The sequence below is a fragment of the Arvicola amphibius genome, chromosome 2, assembly GCF_903992535.2.
Source record: "Arvicola amphibius chromosome 2, mArvAmp1.2, whole genome shotgun sequence".
Lineage (NCBI taxonomy): Eukaryota > Metazoa > Chordata > Mammalia > Rodentia > Cricetidae > Arvicola > Arvicola amphibius.
Window position 1 is genome coordinate 179,712,887 of NC_052048.2, and position 24,001 is coordinate 179,736,887.

The window sequence follows — 24,001 nt, forward strand, 5'->3', positions numbered from 1 at the left end:
TCTTGAGTGGAAATAGCTTTGACCAGTGTCTCCACAGCCCTATAACCTCGAATGGGGCTTTCTGAAATGCAAATTTAGCCACGGTGACCCCCCCTTCAGTTTCTTCTCGTTTACCAGCAGTTAAGATGGAGCCCTCCAGCATAGCATCTATAGGTACCTTGACCACACACACAAATACACACACACACACACACACACACCTGCATCAACAACCTGTGTCTTTGCACATACACACAGAAGCATGGCCCCAACATGCAGACAGACAGACGTTACTTAGCCACACCCAGTCAATCTTGCGAAGGCATGGACCTCCTCTGACTTGCTGTGCAGAGCCGCTGGGCCTCTGCTATGCTTCACCATGGATAGGCAACTCTCCCTTCCACCTAACTCCTACCCACCAGTTCAGACCATTGAGTCTAAGCTTCGGAAGGAAGCTCTCTGAGCCTTGCCCTGGCCACCTGCTCTTACCTGAGATGGGACACAAAGGTATGCATTCATTCTTCATTATGACCATCACTATGCTATGCTAAAATGTTTCTAACGCTTCCATTTTGGTGACAAGGTTACGTGACACTTACGGTTGCCTTCTCTATGCCGCATAGCCCAAATTCAAATAGTTTTTTTTTTTAACTGTATCATTTTACATAGAAAACAAGATGGGACATGGTCTCTGTCCTCAAGAACTGATAAGCTTTTTGGAGACATGCCACCTACAGATGTAAGACAATTCCATGCTAGGTTCAAAATCACCTTTAGCTGGAATACACGGCATAGATCATTCGTAGAAGGTGGAAAAACAAAACAGTGAGCATACACTGCTAACAATGGTTTCTAGAGGACTGAGGAGAAGAACTACACAGACAAGTTCTCAGCTCCCACAACTGGCTCTTCCAAAACCCAGCTCCACACACTTCACTCCAAGACTCCACGAGGCAAGTCTTCCAATCTTCACCCAACCAGGATACCAAAAACAATAATAACAACCAGAAAGTTCTACACATGTTTGGTGCACTATACACCATGCAAGATTGTGTGAGGGCCGGGTCCGATAAACCTGAAAGGCTGAATGGCTGCCTGTGGTGCCTTCCAAAGAGAAGAAGACATTTTATCTGCACAGGACATAAAACGAAGCAGCTGCTGTTGGTGTTGGGGAGGGGTGCTGGGGAATGAGATAGACTTTGAGATCCTAGAGCAAGAAACTATTCAGCTGAACACTGAGGTTCCCTAGCGTCAGAAGACGGCATCCCAGTAGGGTGGTGGTGGTGCACGCCTTTAATGCCAACACTTGGTAGGCAGAGGCAGGCAGATCTCTGAGTTTGAGGCCAGCCTGGTCTACAAGATCTACTTCCAGGACAGGCTCCAAAGCTATGCAGAGAATCTCTGTCTCAAAAAAAAAGAAGAAAGAAGAGGAAGAGAGGAGGAGGAAGAAGAAGAAGGAGGAGGAGGAGGAGGAGGAGGAGGAGGAGGAGGAGGAGGAGGAGGAGGAGGAAAAGGAAGAAGAGGAAAAGGAGGAGGAGGAGGAGGAGGAGGAGGAAAAGGAGGAGGAGGAGGAAGAAGAGGAAAAGGAAGAGGAGGAGGTGAAGGAGGAGGAGGAGGAGGAGGAGGAGGAGGAGGAGGAGGAGGAGGAGGAGGAGGAGGAGGAGGAGGAGGAGGAGGAGGAGGAGGTGGCATCCCTACTGAAGAGAGCTCTGTAGCAGAGTGAGGTCCACTTTGAGTCGAGATGGTTCTATGATCTGGACATGGCTTGCCCATGTCCCTTGGGGTTTCCTCTGTTGAAATTTAAGCGCTATATGTGAGGAATTGCGAGGATGGCAACAACATCATGATTTACTGATAAGGAGGACTTTGGGAGGCAATTAGAATTAAAGAAACCTATTAAGATGGTGCCTCTGTGACTGAATCCTTGGGGCTCTGTAAAATGAGGGAGAAACAGCAGACATCTGAGCACAAATACCATGTGATACCTTGCTTCACCTTGGAACTCTGCCAGCAAGACAGCCATCATCAGTTATAGACCCCGACCTTGGACTAGAGCTATGAGCCAAAATTATAACATAGCTAGTTTGTGGCATTCAGTTCTACGTAACAAAAACTATATCAGTACAGTTGGGAGATGAGGATGATAAACCTGCGCCCCAGAGCCCTAGGTCTAAGGTAGTTCCATCTGCACGAGAACTTTTCGAATTCTAAGGGCGTTAGAGGCTGACCGCCAGGAAATCTCTTTAGGATGATGATGATCCAGGGGCAGACAGATCAAGAAAAACAGGTAGGGCAGAGATGTGGACGCACAGGCTGTGAAACTATCTTGGTTGGTAGAATACCCGTCCGTCTAGCATGTGCAAAGCCCTGGGTTCAATGCCCAGCACCACATAAACTAAGAGTGGTGGGGTACACTTGTGATCTTGGTAGTCAAAAGGGAAAAAATAGAAGGATCAGCAGTTTGAGGTCATTCATACCCTCGTCTCCATGTTATCGCTGATGGCAAATGTCTAAATGTCCTCATGCAACTGGTCTTCTTGACAAGGCCATGTGAGGCCCAGGGGAACAGCTTGTAAGTCTTTCCAAAGTCACCCCAAGCCTTTGAGAGGCTCTGACTTACGTGGTGTCACCCCAGATGTTTTCCAACCACACTCCATAAAGAAGCCCACTTGGGGCAGATCTAAGATGGAGCCACTATCTGTGGTCTTTTCTCATTTGGAAACGCAGCTGACCTCAGGTACTGAGTCACTCACTCAATCTTCCTTGGGGGACATCCGAGTCATCCCTCAACTTGAGCATTTAAAAGGGTTGCCAGGGCCACAAACGAATGAAGTCAAAGGATACAGGAAGTTGGAGGTGGCCAAATGCTGCTTAACCCACACCCCATCACGTACCTGAGCCCAGGGAACTATGGCTTCAAAACATCTTGATACTAGACTTCGCTTGTTTTATTTTTTATTTCTTACTTTTTGGTTTTGTTCTTTTGAAACAGAGCCTTGCTTCTCGGTAGCCCTGATGACCTGGTAACCACCGGCCTCAAACTTTTGCCAGCCCTCTTGCCTGGGCCTCCCAAGAGTTTGGTTTTGACACAAGTGTCGGGGACTTATATGGGCGATCCCATCTCTAGCATGGTTTCACAAATCAAAAATTGGACTCAGTTATTGGAGAGGATTACAAAGCGATCTCAGTGAGCCAACACATATGGTGGAGCATCTACACAAGCTGGATCCACTGTAGGTAAGATACAATGTCCGCTTTCTGTTACAAAATACCTGAGAGAATTATTTTATGAAGAGAAAAGGGGCTATAGTTTCAGAGCTTGTGGTCCATGGCTGGGTGAACCCATTGATTTTTAGGCACGTGCAAAGGCAGCCCTTCATGATGGGATAACAGGGCTGAACAAAACTGCTTCCATCCCAGGTCAATGAAGGAAAGACAAAGGGGCAGCCATATTCCTACAGTCTGCTTCAGGGGCACACTCCCAGTGAGTGAGTCCTAAAGACTTCTCAACAGGCTCCATATTAAATAATTTTATAATCCTATTCGGGGGAACAATTCTTTACCATGTGGGCCACAGAGGATATTTAAGATCCAAACTATCCAAATGACCAAAGGGAACATGGTCGTCATGGCACTAACAAGCAAAATCATTACATCCCTCAGAATCTATCAGTTGGCAGGAGAAACTTAGAATAAATGAATAAGTTACCAGAGATTATAAACTAAACTGTATCCCCCAGAATTAATATACTAAACCCTATGCCTCCAATATGTATCTTTGGAGACAGCCTTTGGAAATGTTAACTAGGGTTAGAAGGACATAGGCGTGTGCTCTTAATTCAGCTGGACCAATGCCCTCTGAAGATGAAGAGAAGCCAGAGCTTTCCTGCAACACAAAGAAACAGTTCTTGTGGGGACACAAGGAAAGCAAGGGAGAGTGGGCTCACCAGGAACTACATTTTCTAGCATCTCAGTATAGGTTTCTAGCTTCCGAGAGTGTCTGCATTTTATGTGACACTCTCGGAGGCTAGCAATGCCTGCATTTTACGTGACCTAATTGGTGGTCTTTTGTTATAGGAGCCTGGGCTGACTAAAACCTCTTCTTGTATAAAACCAACACCGTCACTACTGTGTGACTATTGTTTGTGCACCATTTAGAAAAATACCATCTAAATGCAACACTTCTTACCGCTCTCAACTCAGGCTGTGGCTGTTAGTTTCAGACTAACTGAAGGAGGTTTTTTTATACGAATCTTAAGACAAATGCCTTCTTGTGAATCTTACACAGGGGCAGGCGGGAGGAAAATAAAAGGCAAAATGGGCGGATGATGCTTTTCCTAGCACTTTAGAGTCCAAGGCTTCCCAGTCATTTTCCAACTCGGACTTGAAGATGGCACCTCAGACAGATGACAGGAGAGGCAGCAACTCTCAAAAGTATGTTCCATGACTGTCACCAAAGCTTCCTTCCCAGCTCTTGACACCCGTCACTGAAGACAAATGTTCATCTTCCCATATAGGACCACGATAGACAATTCCTTCACACCAATGTCAGCCACGAAGTGTCCCCTCCTAGTTTTACCCACTTGTGCTTCTTTCTTAGATTCTAAAATTAGCCTGCTTAGGCCGCCATACCAAAATAGCACAGCACAGTGACTTTATTGTGTCAAGTCCTGGAAAACCATGGACAAGATAAGGCCTGGTTTGATTTCTCCCAAGGACTCTCTCCTGGCTCTGTAGGTGACTGCTTGCCTCCAGTGTCCTTATCTGGCCTTTCCGCTGCGCCGTACAGCTCTGCTGTCTCTCCCCGTTCTTATAGAGTCATCAGTCTTATTAGATTCCAGCCCACCCACATAACTTCATTTGACCGTAATTACATCTTTACAGGCTTGAGCTCCAAAAACAGTCACTGCGAGGGCTAGATTTTCAATACAGAAATTTTAGGGGAACCAAATTCACTTCATAACCACCCTGTAAGGCATTCCATTGTTATTTTGCAATAAAATATTGAAGCAATGTTGTCTTTTAAATGCTAAAATCTGCTTTGCTTGCTAACATCAAACCATCTCTCTGCTAGTCTGTATCCTTTGTGCATAAATACTTTTGTTTCAGGGCCAAATAAGACTGACATTAGTTTTGAAGGTATTTTAAATATAAACTCAACCTCTGACATACATTATCAATCATACACCTAATTCAGCTAAAGAGATAATGATGTAAATGTCCATGACCTATGGTTCTACAGACAATGGGCCCCAGCGCTCATGATCACTGTCCAGTGCACACTACAAGACAGAATTTATCATAAGAAACACCAACTTCAGAAATTCTCACTGTGGAGAAAAGAATGCAAGCATCAGAGGAACTATAGCAAAATAAATTTAATTGGGCTATCTGTAGTTAGTACACAATTTAAGTGTTTAATAAATTCATTTTTTTTATACAACAGCCACACCATTTGCAAAATGCAACAGAGAAGGAGTTTCCCCAAAATTTTAATAAAGAATTTAAGGTTCATTTGTGGCAATTTCTCCCTTTAATTTTCTAGGTAATAAACACTTCACAATATGGAATGGTTATATCCAAATGTATCTAAAATGATGTAGGAGATGTTGAAAGCCAACATTTCTGTAATTAAATGTAATAAATTATGATCAAACCCCTTTCCTATTCCATTGTGTAGATTATTTATATAGCATAAAGAAGTGGTATTATTAAAATGCAAAGCTGTATGGCTCTAAGACCATCTGTGCCATAGGAAGTGACTGATCGCAAGTATACAACAATAAGTCGTACAATCAATATAACAGGGTCAACTGACCTTTGAAAAAGGAAAGGTGGTTTTTAAAAGTTAGGATGAGCCATCCTTGGATAAGGTCATTATTATCTTATGAAAGTCTCTTCAAATGAATCTAAAGCAGTGGTTCTTACTACTGTGGGGAGTAATCCCTTTGGGGTCACATGACCCTTTTTCACAGGGGTCACCTAAAATCGTCCTGCACATCCGATGTTTATATTACAATTCATAACAGTCACAGAATTACAGTTATGAAGTAGCAACAAATATAATTTTATGGTTGGGGGTCACCACACCATGAGGAACTGTATGAAAGGGTTGCAACATTAGGAAGGTAGAGAATCAGTGCTCTAGAGAATGTGCCCTGAAGTAAGAATACATTTCTCAACTGCGATTTTCCACCCTCAAAGTGTGTGAAAACCAGTGGACCAGAGAAGTGAGTGGCAGACGCTGGAGTCAAGCCGAGGGTGGCTCAATCTCAGCACTGTGATTCTTCCTCCCTGGTCATTTCATCTCCTCCCTGTGATAAGGCAGAAGCAGTAGTGATGTTTGCTCTGTGGATAGCACACTTAGAAAAGCCCTTAAAGGAATGTGATCACTACCTCGTGAGTGCACACTCCCTACAACTTGCTGAGACTCTCGGTCATAGGCACAGACCACAGATTGAGCTAAGCTCTGTCTGAGATCCTGCAAGCTAAGGAAGGTCCATACTGGTTGTCTCAGAGCCCTCCAGACCAGCATCTACTCCTGGCCTCCTCCCACGGCTGCCTGAGCAGTAATGATGTTCCCAGTTTCCTGCTTCTTCCCCAGCAGAGAGGCTGTGTGACCATATAGGCACCACCCCATTGCTCTAAAAATACATTTGATATCCCAACCCCCTTTATGCATGAGTGCCAGGGAAATAGATGGTCCCTGGCTAGCATAACTCCTTCATGATGGATTTTATGATGAAGATGATGAAGAAAAAGATGGAAGTTGATTTGCGGTTTGAAAGGCTATACAATATGCATATCCCATTCAAAATTAAAGATGATGAATCAACGTCTGGGAGGCAGAGAAAATGCTTTCTACTGAGGTCACTGACCATAAGACATCCCTGCTCTGGCTCCCAATTTTAGCCTCTGAGCAATAGTGAAGGTTGGTTCTGCATCTCTTTGACTGATAAAAATCCTGAAGTCCACTTCTCTTCTTTTTATGCTTCCTGAATCAGTCGGCAAACCTATATGACCACCCAAGGGGAGAAAGCACAAGTACTCGTAGCACTAAGAGTCTGAGGATGCTGTTGGGTAAAGAAAAAAACAGAAAGCAACAGAATGGTCTCTCAGCTGTGTGTGCTTGACTTACAGCACCAAATATGGAAACCCACCTGCTGCTAAGAATACTCATAAAGGATCCAAACCAGGACCCACATCCTTCACGCTCGCTTGAGGTCCCCTTCAGTATACAAATACTGCCAGGATAGCCTGCGTGACTAGGGCCACCATCACAAAGCCCCGTAGCTTGAATGACTCCAGAAGGCTAAGAGTCCAAGGCAGCTTTGGCTCTTGGCAGTAGCTCTCTTCTGGGCTGATACCCGCTGTATCCTCACAGTGCAGGACCAGAGCGCCTCTGTCTCTCCTTCCCCCATCCAAAGAGATTAATCCCACCATGGGGACCCTTCTGACTCATATACTCATTTGTCTTCATCATCAACATTACTGGATTTAGAACAGGAGACAAACACTTGGACATGCTCATGAGGGCATCTCTCCCACCCCGAAGAGAGAAGACCTCTTCTGAATGTGTGTGGCACCATTACACAGGCTGAGGACCTGGATTGAATAAAGAGTGAGTCAGGTACCCCCATTCATCCCTATCCCTCTGCTTCCTGACTGTGCTGCTGATGTCTGCTGCTGCTTCCGCCATACCTTCCCCTCCATAATGAACTGTACCCTCAAACTGTGAGCCAAGCAAACCCTTCCTTCCCTAAGCTGCTACTGTCAAAGCAAAGATAAGAACACGATCTCATCCAAGCATATTTATTTCCCAAAGATCAGCGTATGAATCCCAAGGGAAATATAAGCATTTCCTCTATACAGGGAGGAAATCAAGGGAGACCTCCCCTATACCCAGGCTCCAAGGAGTGGCGCCGTCTCTGGATTGCAGAAGAACTCAGTCTGTCTCATCCTTCAACTGTATTTTCAAATGATTCAGCCCCAGAGACTGCACAGCTCTTCCTGGGAGGCAAGCACCAGGAAGGCTGACAGAGGGGCACACTGCGCTCTATGATGCTTGTCACCTTAATGGCCTGATGAAGGGAGTGTGACAGAGATAGATCAAGATAATACTGGAGATTACTTACTAGATTGCCATGATCATTAACAGCCTTAATTAGTGTATAATATACTGCACCTCAGCAGCAAGTGGGAAGACAGGCAGCAGGGATGCTCATGTCTACAGCTACTCAGATCTACACAGCAGGTGAATCCAACCTTGTACCAAAGCTGGACTTGAGCTATGGGGCCAGCCTTCCCGTCTGTGAATAGCACACCTCTCTCACACTTTTGCTAGTCTTGACGTTACCATCTAACAGAGATATATCACTTTATATTTAACCCAAGGATGCTTAGACTTATTTCTTCCTTACAGTGATCGTGGGGCTGCTAGGGACTCATTCCACAGAAAGAGGAAGCTGAGATGTACTCATTGAACACACAAAACTTAGGATGTAATTCACTACCTGTTTCTTTCTGTCTCTCTGTCTCTTTGTTTCTGTGTCTCTGTCCCTATCTCTACATTCTCTCTCATACATTCACAAACACAAGAGCTCACATGCATACACTCACCCATGCAAGCACACACATACACATATTCATACATGATCTATACATACGCTCACATATATACCTTCAAGTCACAGGCTTGCTGTCCATCTCCAATGTTCTCCAGTAATTCTTCCCTGTGACAATGACTGGCTTATTCTTGTCCAACTCTTAGCAAATTTTCAGTGACATAAAACAAAGAATTTGCCCACAGAGCCTCAGCCAAGGCACTTAGCAGGAGCTGCTCTTTGTGCGTTCCTTCGCCTTCACACTCTCAGTGGTAACACTGCTCCATGGCCCTGTGGTTCTCAATGAGGGGACTCCTCCAGCAAATCCCTCCCCCACATGTAGGTGGATAGAAGAAGATGAGGTCAAGTTTTAGGCCCTGTGTTCACCCATCCTTGATCCTGCTCATGAGGAAGAAATGCTCGTGGGATTAGGTTGAGTCTCCAAATGCTGACTAACCATGGGCTACTAGTGGGCAAGATCACTGCGCATGGACACAGTGGGACCAAGAAGGCTATGATCACAGCTTGTGGCCCTGATCTAATCACATGAGAACATCATACAAACTCAGACAGACTTGACTTCTAGGATCAGTTCTCTTCCAGAGTCAGGGTCATGACAAACAAGAAGGGACAGACTAGAAGAAACAAGGGAGACATGACAACAGATTGCCAGATGGTTGCTTGGAATGAGTCTTGGGACATAATAAGGTGCCATTAGAAGATAAACTCTGAGTGACGCCTGTACCGGGGTAAGAGTACTCTATGTGTGCCCATTCTCCACCCTGACAATGGCCAGAGGAGTACACAGGAGGTCAAAGGAAGGTGCACCAAACCTGAATCTCTAAATCCAAAATTATTTACAAATAAAATGTTTGTCTAAAAGTGGTGGGAGGGAGGGAGAGAACTCGATTATGAACACAAAGCAGTCCGTCCCAGGTTCAATGGGCTTTGTGAGCCTGACAATGGAGCAAACTGAAGTCACCTGCATCTGAGCCTAGCCCTGGGGGATCACTCGGGGAAGATGTATGCTGCAGTAGCGCTCTTGTTGGAACTATTTCTTGGATGTAGACATGCCAAGTGCAAATCCTTCCCCATCGATGGCCTGTTAATAAGTAGTTTGAGCATACACATACACAGACGGCAGAAAGAGCTTTATTCTAAGATTTGTGTCTAATGAGTTAGCCTAGCAAAACAAATTTTAACATGTTGCATTCAAATATGCTTCTATGTGGCATATAACCCATTGGAGCTATGTCTTTCTATTACATCCATAAAAATAGTTTTTGAATGAAATCCAACTAGTTTTATCAGAAGGAGAAGACGTGAGCTCCACAACAGCCAGACTTTATGATACAGTCTTTTGATTTCATGAGTGTACATCCGGACAAGCTTCCTCAACATCACACGGCAAGACTCTATTGAGGACTCAAGTCTCCTAGCTTCCGGTCACGGTTCCTCTGCACCACAGATGGTCCAAAAGTAGGCCCAAAGCTGAAACTCTCCAGCCATAAACAGCCTGGCACATTGTAACAAAATAGGGAAGGCCAAGTTGGCTGGAGCAGCTGGGAGCATTTGATGCTGTGACTCATGTGGGAGCGGGGGCTGCTGCAGGAAGAAGTGGGCAGCTCTGAAGAGGATGGTTGGGCAGACGTCTCTGAGGATTCTATCACAGACCCAGACAGCTATTGGATGGACAGGGTATGAGGCATCACAAGAGCATGGAAGAAAACTTGAGGCTTCTCCAGATGAGGTGATGGGCCCTTGCAGAACCCTGCTGTATTTGGCCCAGAGGAAATGAAAAACCACGACGAATGGGGAGCTAGCCCAGGGGCAGAATGCTTGCCTAACATGTACCAAGCATACACAAGGTCCTAGACTCAATCTTCAATACCAAAATAGAAAAAGGAAGGAAGGAAAGAAGGAAGGAAGGAAGGGAGGGAGGGAGGGGGGAGGGAGGGAGGGAGGGAGGGAGGGAGGGAGGGAGGGAGGGAGGAAGGAAGGAAGGAAGGAAGGAAGGAAGGAAGGAAGGAAGGAAGGAAGGAAGGAAGGAACTATAACCTCAAGGGAAGTGAGAGGCCTTGAAGCCCCAACCCTGGTGTCAGAGAGGATGATCAGTAGCCTCCAGAAATCATCGTCTGGATTCTATACGAAGCCGAATAATCCTCTGATAAATATTGCAGTCAGAACATAGCCTTTGTAAAACACCTACGATAGATAGACTACACAGAGACATGCAGACTCCACTTCCACCCAAGCCTGAAAAGCTCCATTCTTTTTGCCCCAAACCCCTCTTGGCAAAGAGTTCAGTGTTCAGAGCATCTGGCTTTTAGAGGTAGGCTGCTTTGCTATGGATTGGGGATATCTTATACATTAAGGGTTTGGGTTGACTGTCACTCTGTTGCTCTACTGAGAAATTTTAGGAAATTTTAGGAAGTGGGCCCAATGAAAGGAAGGTCACTGAAGGTATGCATTAAGGCTCCATTGGGTCCCCAGCCTCCCCTTCCCCGACTCTCTCTGCTTCCTGGCAGCCACGGAGTAAACAATCTTCCTCCACCATCCTTTCTCATGTCCACAGTGTGCGGTGCTATCACAGGTCCAAAGCGGCTGGGAGAAGTGACCGTGAACTAATCCAGCCAAAATTAGCCTGCTCTTCTTTTTAAATTGATTTGTTCAACTATTTTGTTGCAGCAACAGAAACATTGACCAATACACAGACCAACCAGGGGACAGAGGCGGTTAAGGCAATGACCCAGGGGCATGGGGATTACACAGATTTTCTCATCTTTCATGTCTCCACAGAACTGTTTCTTCTTTTGAGCAATACAAACTACTTTCCAACTTTAAGCCCTCGTAATTCACGTCCCTGTTTTAAACCTCCCAGTGCTTTCCATTCTTTGAATTAGAACCAAACTGCTACACACAAAATGTAAGTCGTCGGTGGCTGCCTGCCTTTCCCCCCTCCTGCCACACTGCTTCCTCCTCACCCATCAGCCCATGGTGTTCTCCCTGACCCCTGAATTATAAGACTGCTTTCTTACTAGTTCAGAACTGGCCCCTTAGCCCCGCAGAGGTCCCCAAAGCTGCACCTTCCTGTCTTTCACCCCTCCTCGACGCGTGATCCCTGAGTATCATGTTTTCTTCTAGACAAGCACTGCTCGTATCTAATTACCTTGCTCCTATGACCGTAAGCAACTGTTTAATGTCTGGATCCTCCTATTGGGATGCTGGCAACTTGTCTTGCTCCAGTGGCCTTCAGCCCCTAGGATAGTAACAAGCACACAGCAGGTGTTATCATACGGGAACTGAGCAGATTCTCCCCACGTCTGAGAGATGTCTCTGAGCTGAGTCATGTCAGCCTTTTTTAGAGGCATCCCGAAAGCTGTCTGTCAAAGAGCAGAGGCTTGGGCAGGAGAACACGTCCCTGGGGTATCTCACAGAGCATCTCTCTCCTGCCTCATTTTTTCCTATGTGCTCTGCGAGCAGCTCTGACATCAGGCTGCTTCCCTCCCCGCATCCAGCACAACTGGCTTACAAGCCAACCCTGCTATTTTCCCGTCCTTGGGTAAACTCTAACATTTGTGTCAGATGGTTCTTCTGTCTTAGGGATTCAGGTCTTATAAGGATATTAGAAGTTTAGCCTCAGGCTATAAGAGACTTGGCATTTCATACATTGAATGGGGAGCCTGGGCACCGCAGACAGATGGGTTTGGCACAGTCCCCATGGTGCTGCCCTCCTAAGCAAGCTTCACACAGACAGATTGTAAAAGCTCAAAGGCCCAGGTATTCGTGACTTAGGACACTGGCTCCACCTCTCTTCCCCAAATTCTCAAGAAGGAGACAAAGAGTTTCCTTATGCAGAGACAAAATAGAGGACTTACATAACCAGACTTCCAGATTTATGACATAGACCCATATCCTTGATGCAGGGGCGGCATCGCAGGTTCGCTGGGGAAAAGATGAATTTGCAATAAACGGTACTGAGACCACAGCTGCCTACAAAAGGAAGGAGAGAAAGTGGGAATCATGAGACCTGAAAATCAGTTCCAGGTGAGCAGAGGGCTGAGCCGTGGCTGGCAAAGTGGAAAACGTTTAGGAGAAACCATGGAGGTATATTTTTATACACCAAACAAAGCAAGGGAAACACACACGGACAGGCACAAGAAAAATGCTGCCGACTTCCTTTTGGTGAGAGGGGTGTATGTACTTGTGGGTGCACATATCCAAGTGCACATGCACATCTGTAAAGGGGGTGGAGGTCAGAGGTCAACCCCAGATGCCGTTCCTTTCTCGGGAGTCATCCGCCTTTTTTCCTTAGCTCTTTAGCCGGTTTTATTATAATATCATAATTCCCTTTACACCAGTGGAACTCAAAGTATCACTCCAAGGATAAATGTAAGTTGTTTGGACATCAATTTAGATGGTTTAAATCAATTCTGTGATCATTAACTAAATACTACACAGTAATTTCCCCTTATAAACTGCTATAAGAGTTGCCTCTATTAGCTTCAATCCTTTGGTAAGTGCTTCTTTTTTAATTCTTAAGCTACTTTCTGAAATTATAATTAGAGCATTTCCCCCTTCCCTTTCCTTCCTCTGAAACGATCCCACACTCCCTTCTTTACTCTTCTTTCTCAAATTCATGACCTTTTTTTCATTAACTGTCATCACATACCAAACAGAGACTAGACCAATAAGCTTCAAATGTAGACAAGAGTGGAGATCGGAGTGCAGATCGGAGGCCTCACCCTTACACAGAGAACTTCAGACAACTAAGAAATGCTGAGGGTGGAGCAAATTGTCTTCCCCGGGGATGAGCACACCAATGGGTTAGCCAATACCAAGTGGTCAGTCTTGAAAACATACAATCAAGTAACATTATACAGGCTAAGGAGGTTGTATTTTGCATTCATTTGTTTAGGATTTACATCAACCTTGTTTTTTTGGTTTTGGTTTATTGCCTTTTTGAGATAGGATCTCTCTATGTAGCCATAACTGACCTGAAACTCACTATGTAGACCGAGCCAGCCTCAAACTCACAGAGATAAACAGTCTCTGCCTCCCAGAGGCAGTGCTGGAATTAAAAATACACACCACCATGCCCAGCCACCTTGTTCTTTGAGACAGTACCTCTCACTGGCCTGGGGCTCATTGATAAGGCTAGGGTGGCCTGCAAGACCCAGATACCTTTCTGTATTTGTCTCCCCAGTGCTGGGATTACAAATATATGGGTCAGTTATTTTATGTGGGTCCTGGGCTTAAACTCGGGTCCTCATTCCCTTTACCAACAGAGCCACCTCCCCAGCACTGAAAAAAAAATGGCTACTTTAAAATGAAGATCTCTATTCAAAAGAAAGAAAAGAAATCTGAGTTATCCAAGATAAAATTCAATAAGTAAAGAGCAACTGGGAAGAAACATTAGAGGACTGTCTAATCCGTAAAGAATCCATCTCTAAAACACAGAAATAATTCTTCGAAGTCAATGTAGAACATGATAAAACTCAACAGAAGAAAATACAAAGGCAAGAAAATGAATGTTACTCATAAGAAACCATGAGAAGTAACACATATGAAAGGAGGGTCAGTCTTACACAAGGAAGTACCACATGACACTCACAGGATCAGCAAAGGCCAGGAAACCTGAAGGTGACTAGTGGTTAGGGACAAGGGGCACCTGGAACTCTGCATTCAGGAATAAACATTAATTTGGTTATTTTTTAGTCTATTCTTTGATAATTTCATACAGTATATTTTATCATATTCCTTTTCCATTCTCCCAACTCTCCCCCCCCCCGCCCCGATCCTAGCAACTTCCTGTTCTTTCTCTCTGAAAACAAGAAAGAAGCCACTGGAAAATGTGGCATGTGCTTTGTGTTGGCCAACTATTCCTGAGGATGGAGCCCACCCTGGGTTTGGGTTGATAATGCCCAGGGTCATTCTCTGAGGAAAATGGATAGTCCCTCTCCCAGAAGCTATTATTTGTGAATATCTTGTAGCTTTGGGGTGTGGTCTGTGCTCACTTCCCGTCTTGTCCTGGGGTTTTGTCTGGCTTGAGGTTGTACAGGTCTTGTGTGGGCTACTGGGCTACCACAGTCTCACATGTGTATCGACACAGTTGGGTCTGGAAAATGCTGTTTCCTTGATATCCTCCATCACCTCTGGCTCTTACAATCTTTCTGTCCCCTCTTTACATGCATTGCAGAGTCTTGAGGGGAGGAGTATGATAATTCAATTATATTTTAAACATTCATTTTATTTGTGTGTGTGTGTGTGTGTGTGTGTGTGTGTGTGTGTGTGTGTGTGCACATGTGTGTGTACACAGGGGTCTGAGGAGTGAGGAGGTCATTTGGATCTGGAGTTACAGGAGCTTGGGAGCCATATAACAAGGGTGCTAGGAATCGAACTCTGGTCCTCTATACAAGCTGTAAGTACTTTTAATCACCTTTTAACCGTCTCTCTAGTCCTAGGTTGCTGTTTTTCTCCACACTTGATTTTATGTATAGCCATACAGTTTACATATAAAGTAACATTATAATAGAATGACTTGCCACAGGTTTTTTTTTTATGATTGCTACTAACCTTATTACAATCAACCCCAACATCAAGTAAGCTGAGCTCAGTAGTATCATAAAAGAATTCCCTGTCTCCCAGAATCCCGTTAAGAAAACTCTGTAGTCAGAGCTTTCCCCTCCTCCTGGATGAGACATGAAGCAGGTCCTATGACTTTTGCTGTTAGTCTTGATCAGTACGAACTTCTCTTAATCATAATTATTTCAAACAACAGAGCCTCCATTTGATCAATAGTTGTAAAAGACATCTTTGATCCTGGCTAAAACTTTTTCCCTGCCTTGCTCACTGTCTGTGAGGCTCTGGAAGATGGAAGGGGGCATATACTTTTTATGCCGTTTCCATCAAAGCTTCTGTTTCTCCTTATCCACCTTGTTTATCAAGCCTTCTGGTCTCCTATGATGGAGCAGTGGGATCGAGGACTAGAAATAAGTAGAGACAATTACGAATGACTAGTAACATTGTGGAGCTTTAGCAAGCCCTGGACTTCCCTGATATAATCTCTGTCTCAAAAAAAAAAATCTTCCTACACTTTAATTATCTGGCTGAGTTTCCATAAGTGATAAATTCATCTCCATTCTTACTTTTTCTTTATGATTCCTTCCAAAGCCCTTGGCCATCTGGCATTAGCCCTAACTTCTTTAAAGAGAAGAAAAAATAGAAAATTACAGTTTACAAGACCCCTCTTGATCCCCCAGAACAAAAATAAATTTAAATCACCTTTTCTAATTGGGTCAGTGTGGCAAATATAGCCAGTGGAATTAGTCATGTTTAACTCCTAGTGTATTGATGGTTAATGGAATTTTTTTAAAAAAAGATTAATAATGTTATTTGGTTGTTTTTTTTTAAAAAATGAAAACCTCTTGAAAGTTAAAACCAGACCTACGAGATATGAGGGGCCAAGTGGCTCTGTGGTGGGTGTGCGTCCCAGAGAGACTCAAGCATATAGGACAGGGAGGATGTTCCCAGTCACAGTGATCACAAAGCCAACTATCCTCCGACAGGAAAAGCAAATGCATAAATCCCACTATAGCCCGCACAACAGAATATTAGATAGTGAAAAATGAATGTAATACTGCTACTCACAGCCACAAGGACAATCCTGGAACCTTATGTGGAATAAAAAGCAAGCCTCAAAAATTATCATCCATATGTCTTTTGTCTTGTGCTCAAAAGCAAGAAGAATGGAGCAGCATACGGTGTAATGCTTCACGGAAAGAGAAATGAAATTATACTTTCAAAGTCCAGGGAATGGTAAACATGAAACTGTGGCTGTCTTCTATTCTTCAGTGAGGAGAACTGAACCCAGGGCTTTACCCTCACTAGGCTACAGCCCCAGTTCAATAATGCTTCTCTGTGGAACAGCGGAACCCACAAAGAATTGAGTGAAGAATGCAAACGGGATCCACCACGTTGATAAATTTTAGTTCTTAGTCGAGGTGTCAGATTACACCAGTGTGTGCTTTATCACCCTGCTTTATTACACAGCTATCTCATATTATATGTGTGTGTGTGGTAAATGGCATTCAACAAAAATTAATATTATTAAGAGAGAATATAAAGGAATATGGTCCCAAATCTCACTATCTTTCCTAAGACACATTTATCCTTTGAGAGCAAGCTGATGTTAAAATAAGGCAGGCTGCATTGTGGTGGTAAGGAAGACAGGCCCTGTGCCTCTATATGACCCTGTGTCTACCCTGGAGTTTGGTCATGGGGCAGAGGAAGCTCATCTCTTGCTCTTATAGAAGTAGGAGTCTAGGAGTTGACCCGGGGCTTGGAGGTATGAGGTTCCCCCATCCCACTCTTCTCTGGCAGAAAATCTCCATTTTCATCCCTTTCTGTTCTAATATCATCTGAGAAGAGACGGTGGGCGAGAACGAGGATTCTTTAATAGAATCTCCACTGTGGACAAGGATGAGGACTCTTTAATACAATCTTCACTGGGGTCCAGAATCATCGTGCCAAACACATATCTCTAGCAATAATTTCTCTGGCCACTGAAGTGCTCCCCATGGACATTAAGGCCCAGGGAGGTCATCTGCTTATAACATGACAGTTGGAGCTTGGATGCTGAAATATGAGTTAAATGAACGGAAGCTGTGTTTAGTTGTTTAAACTGCCTTTGGCATGGGGTGTGTGTCCCAGGCCCTTTCCTTCTCAATGTTCTGCTGTGTTTATGCAATTAATACCTTGTCTCCCTCTGTGCTCCAGGCCTCTGTATCCCTGACTGTCTGGGTGGGATGATAGGAAACCTGCCCTCAGATCAGGGGAGTGGGAGCTCATAGCCTCTCCCTGCTGTCAACACTGCTGAAATACAGAGAACGTTTACCCTCCTGCACGCTGAGGGAAGACCTGCCCGAACTCTGACTTTGACTAGTTCTGAACCAGGCTAAGGGGAGGCTGAAAGGTTCTTCTTCCTAAGAGGTATTTGAGGGTTTCAGCAGGAGACAGAAAGTTCCAGAAGTGCTTCTGGCAAGGGGAGTGCCAAAGCATATCTTAATAGCATTAATTACCAGAGTCATAGACTCAAGAGTTACCTGGGTGATGGGCCTCTGGGCATGAGTGTATGGGTTATCTTTACCATGTTAACTGGGGTGCTCACTGCTGCTCACTGATGGGGGCACCTTTCCCTGGCTCTGGTCCTGGACTCTGAAAGTCGGGAGAGGGGTCAGAGTAACAGCATGCGTTCTTCCATTCCTGGTTCCCGGTTGTAGACATAATGCAACCACCTGCTCAAATCGCTGCTACCCTGATGTAGGAGAATGGAGCCGCTTGTTGGTTCCCGGCTGCCCGGCTAGCTTAGACCCAAAATAATCACAAAGAAACTGTATTAATTTAAACAGTTGGCCCATTAGCTCTAACTTCTTGTTGGCTAACTCTTACATCTTAATTTAACCCATATCTATTCATCTGTGTATTGCCACATGGCAGTGACTTTCCAGCAAAGTTTCAGCTTGTCTGACTCTGGTGGCAGCTCCGTGGCATCTCTCCGACTCTGCCTTCTTCCTCCCAGCATTCTGTTTAGTTTTCCCTACCTAGCTCTGTTCCCCTATAGCTCTGTTATAGGCCCAAAGCAGTTTCTTTATTCATCAACCAATAAAAGCAACACATAGACAGAAGGACCTCCCACACCACCCTGACTTCTCTGCCATGCTGCCCTGCACTCTTCAGCTACAAGCTGAAATAGATCCTCTCTATTGAAATTGCTTTGGTTGGTGTACTTTTGACCCCAGCAACAGGAAAAGAAACTAAGCCATATAGAAGCAAACTAGCCGGGCGGCGGTGGCGCACACCTTTAATCCCAGCACTCGGGAGGCAGAGGCAGGCGGATCTCTGTGAGTTCGAGACCAGCCTGGTCTACAAGAGCTAGTTCCAGGACAGGCTCCAAAGCTACAGAGAAAACCTGTCTCGAAAAAAAAAAAAAAAAAAAAAAAAAAAAAAAAAAAAAAAAAGAAGCAAACTAGACATGAAGGACATGGAACAGCCTTTTTTTTCTCTAGCGCTTGTGCTAAAGGACAATGGGATTATTCCATGACAGTGGGAATGTTCCACACCGTCCTGTCAAGACAACAGCTGTGAACTGGATGTGTCTCCTAAGCCCTTGAGATTTAGCTGTGCAGAATATTATTCTTTCCCATGTCCCAAGAGGTTAAAGACAAATACAAATAAAGCCATCACTGTGTTCTTCATAATTCAGTGATAGTGAAAGACTGCCGTGTAGATAAGATCAAATAGTACATAAGTTATATTTTTGCAGATTATTTCAAGCATAAGGGAAAAGCAAGACTGATGATGCCATCAAGGTTCATAGACTAGATATACAGATATATAAAACATTCCAAATGAAGCATTAAAATATCAATAGAAGTCATTTCTGGGTGGCAACATTTTGATTAATTTTACTTTTATTCTTCTTGTATTTTTCAAATTTTCAATAATGGTTATTCTATATTTTAAAAGGTCTTATTTAAAGGATATTATAAAGATATATTTAAATAACATAGAAAATTTATTTTACTATTTTTTTTGAAACAGGATTTCTCTGTAGCTTTGGAGCCTGTCCTGGAACTAGCTCTTGTAGACCAGGCTGGCCTTGAACTCACAGAGATTTGCCTGTGTCTGCCTCCCGAGTGCTGGGTTTAAAGGCATGCACCACCACTGCCCGGCATATTCTATTATTAAGCAAGAAAAACAAGGTATGGTATCATACATGTAAGTTCCAGTAAACTTACATAAATCATATGTAGAAAAAAGATTGGAATGGTTGCAACATGAATGGAATTAATTTTTCTACTATATTACTCCTTTGTAAGCCATCTTTTCTGAAATTGGACATGTATTATATTCTAAACTAGAATAAAACAGGGTGGAAAAGAAATTTCTGCTGCATTTGAATAAGACTCCAGCCCCCAGCACAGAAAGATGCCTCTTGGGGCAGGTGTTTCTCCCAACCCCAGAAGCACATGAGCCTCCACCCCTCATCCACCCTCGAAGGGAATCAGAGAAGGCTGTGGCCAGCAACCTCCCTGGCCTTCCCACTGCTCCAATAGATGGTTACTCACTCACTCACCTTCTGAGGGCTACCCTTTCTCCCCTCCCATCCCATTACCTCAGCCATGCATTGAATAAGATCAATAAATATGAAAAACAATTGATCTCCCCTTCCTTCTCTGAATGATATTGATCCTGTCTGAAATGCTTCTAAGAAACAAACCAGAAAGGAAGTGTGTTGCTGTCCTTGGATACTATGTTACCCAGTCCTCTGTCCATATGTCCAATGACCCAAGATCTCTGCACAGTGTGCTCTCCGATGTTATTGTCTTTTCTGACTTATCAGTATCAAGGCAGGGTTCCTACTCTCAGCTTCACCACCTGCTAAGATCCCAACACCAGCCTCTCACTTAGCTCCAGCCAAAGCACAGGCGGTGGCAGTATCTGTCCTGGGAAGGCAGAAACCACTGGCAGCTGGTTGAACAACCTCCATGGTGTACCTTGGGAGCATACACCAAAACAGGAATATCTCAAAGAGACACATCTGTAGAGAACTTCATTCTTCATATCTCAAAACAGATTGCTCAGAGCTTTACAAGGGACCGCAGCCAAGAGGGAACGCTGCCAAACTGCCTCTCTCTGGAACTCAGTACCACACAGTGGATAGAACCTTGGTATTTATAGACTTGACATTTGATATGCTGACTCTAAAAAGTCCATTACCAGAGTAATTGACAATATTATCAAGGCATGCATTCAGATTGTTTATATGATATAGTTGATAAGGCCAAACAAAATAGAGGGCACGTTGACTACAGAATTTTCATTTAGAAGGGAAACTGAGGTGCCTCGGGATAGAGGCACCAGCCCATGTTGAGAAAGTTAGATTTCAGGTCTCATTGTTATAGTAACTGCTAAAGGCTGGGGTTGGTATTTTGAAGGAGAAAGGTTTCCTTAGCTGGAAGGCCATGGTCAAGTGGCACTATCTGTTCAGCATCAGCAGGCTCCCTGACTACATTCTAACACAGTAGAGAAGCCTGGAAGGAACTGGGCATGTGCAGAAGAGGCCTAACACACATGGGGTGGCCCAGCCCAAGGAACTAATCTAGTCTCACAAAAGCTAGATACAACTCCTGCAGAAGATCGCTGAGCATCTAAAAAAAAAAAAAAGTGTGTGTGCGGTGTGTGTGTGGTGTGTGTGTGTGTGCGTGTGCGGTGTGTGTGTGTGTGCGGTGTGTGTATGTGTGTGTGTGTGTGCGCGCGCGCGTGCTATGACACATATGTGGAGGCCAGAAGGCAGTCTACAGAGGTCAGTTCTCTCCTTCTACCATGTGGGTCCTGGGGATCAGGTTTAATGGTAAGTCCTTTAACCTGCTGATCTGTCCTTCCAGGCCAGAAATTCAAGAACATCACATCAAACTCTGCAAGCAACGCCGCCCCAGGCAGATACCTGGGAAGGGCCATCTCACTACTGTGGTCAGACAGATCCATCTTCACCTCATTCTTGCCCTGTCTGCCTCTGTCTGACTCCACAGTTCCTTCTTTAGCCATTTAACCTAATCGTGCCTTGGGTTGACTCTTGATACTTGTATTCATGATATACACCCATGGAGAGAGGATAGGTCACTCTGGGTTATAAGCCCACTTCATTTGTCGCTTGTCCCAGGAGCAGACACAGACAGCTTCTAGAAAATTCCTTACATTCTGCAAAAATATTAGACACTTTATTATGAATAGAGGGTACAATTATCTTCTTCCCTTGTGTATAAGTGTGTGTTCATGTGTGTATTGTATATGCATAAATGTGCCTGTGCATGTGTGTGCACACGTGAATGCGTGCACGTGTGTGTGTGTGTGTGTGTGTGTGTGTGTGTGTGTGTGTGTGTAATTCTTTAATTCTTGGCTTACTAGTCAAACAGTGAGTGTAGAGAAAAGGGAACAGATGGAAGACAAGGTGCATGGAGGAGGAGGGTGAGTCAGGAAGGAGATAGGGGGAAGCAGGGAGGGACCGGTGAGAGGCATTAAGCAAGATTCATTTCCAGAACCAAGCAAAACTTTGCCAATCGCTAGCTGGTGGTAGAAATCCCATCATTACAAAGTCATTCATATAGCAAAAAAAAAAAAATCTACTGAAACACAAATGTCCTGATAACACATTGAAAGGAAGCCGGTGTGTTACTTAGCTACGAAAGTTCCTCCGGAAAGTTCTGAGATGGAAGAGGAGAAGAGCAGGCACTGTGAACAAGATGGGGATGCCAGTAGGGTTGGGGGCCAAGGACTCTGAGTTCCCTACCATGCTCATCTGCTCAATCCTACCTGCTTCCTCCCACTTCTAATTTGTTTCAGTTTCTCCTTTTCCCTTCCCAACTCCCCTTTTCTGTCTCTCTACACTGATGAATTCCCCACCTCTCATTCTAACCAAGATGACTACGAGTCTCCCAGCCAACTACAGGAGTTTGTGGGACATGTGTCCCAGGGAATTGATAAGACAATTTCAAAATAAACTGCCCATGGGCACTGTGCATTCCAGTGGTGTTTTCTCCCTTAGTCCTTTCTTCTTTCTTTCTTCTAATCCATTCTTCTTTCTCTAGCATTTATTAAACACCCCGTTATGTACAAGACACTACAAGTTATAATGACAACACATAAACCAAGCCATCATTTTCCTTTTGTCCAAAATATTCTTGGAAAGCTAAGATGTAATTTTGAGAGCAACACATACCTGGGGTTAACTCTAGCCTACTGCCATGGCTTGAATGTGCACCTTGCAAATGTCCCCATGGTGGAAGCTTGGTCCCCAAACTACAACTTTGTTGAGAGGTAAAAGAATATCTGAAAAATAGGACCTAGTTAAAAAGTTTCCAGTCACAGTCACAGGTCCCCTCCTCTTTCTCTCCATTTGCTCACCAGTAACCACAAGGTGAGGAGCATGGTCCTGCTACAATGGATAGGCTCACAAGACTGCAATCAACCAGGCTAACCAAGCATGGACTGAAACCTCCGGCACTCTGAGACAAAATAAGCATTTCCTCTATTTGAAATGTATAAACTCAAGTACCTTGCTACAGGAATGGACTCATATACAAACATCCCTCAACTCCTACACTTCCATCTCTCTGGGGATGGCAAGCAATTGCATGGAGTGTCTCAACGGATAAAAGAATTCATACCACGTAAACCCTGCATTGTTCCCCTCACAGTCTTGAAGAAATATGTATTCTTTTGTCTAGGGATGCACATTCATTTGAGTCCACTAAGAACTCCCAGAAAAACCAAGTGGTATTATTAAATGTATCCGCAAAAGTGGTTTCAACATCTACAGAAGGTCTATTTTGTATATTGATGTTTTGGCAAATCTACCTTAGAAATCGTGTTATAAGACCACATTTTAAAGTAAACTGGATTCATTATTCTAATTTAATATAATAGAGAATTTAGGTATATTGTGGTTCTGTTTTCTCTAGCTCGAAATTTTAAAACGATTTTTCAATGACACTCACAAAAGATTGATTTCTCCCCTAGAACTTCCATTGTCTAATAATTATTGTGCTGCTCAAACCATGAGTTATATCAAGGACTTATATGTATATTTCTGAGGCACATGTTGTCCTACAGAGAACATTAAATTGAAAGCCCCAAGGTCTGGCTTCTTATGGCAAAAGTGCTCCTTATAAATCCCATACCTCCTTTTAGTGAAAGGGTTTTTTTTTTTTTTTTTTTTTTTGCTAGCATCAAATACCAGCTCTAAATAGGATTTATTTATCTTAGGAATGATTCATTGGAAAGACATTGAACTATATCAGGAAACTGAAGAAATCTGGAAGTCTAAGACACGTGACAAGGAAGCAAGAGAGTGTGACTCCAGCACTAGGCCTCAGGAGAACGTGGACTCCTCCCCATGGCCCAGCCTAACCTTAAAATGTCAGGGCCTATGTCTCTTACTTGGAATGTCAAACTCTTGACAGAAACCATCTGTCAAGAGGAATCCTCGTCATAGTGATCAAAATACCTGCAAAACAACTTAAAGGAAAAAAATATTTATTTTGACTCGTGGATTCTGAGGGCTCCATTTGTGGTCGACCAGCAGATTCCAAGGACCCCTTCTGTGGTTGGCTGGTGGATTCTGAGGGCTCCTTCTGTGGTTGGCTGGTGAATTCTGAGGAGCCCTTCTGTGGTTAGCTGGTGGATTCTGAGGGCCCCTTCTGTGGTTGGCTGGAGAATTCTGAGGAGCCCTTCTGTGGTTGGCTGGTGAATTCTGAGGAGCCCTTCTGTGGTTGGCTGGCAAATTCTGAGGGCCCCTTCTGTGGTTGGCTGGCTGTACTACTTGGGGCCTGGGGCAGGCTGAATATTGTAGTGATGTG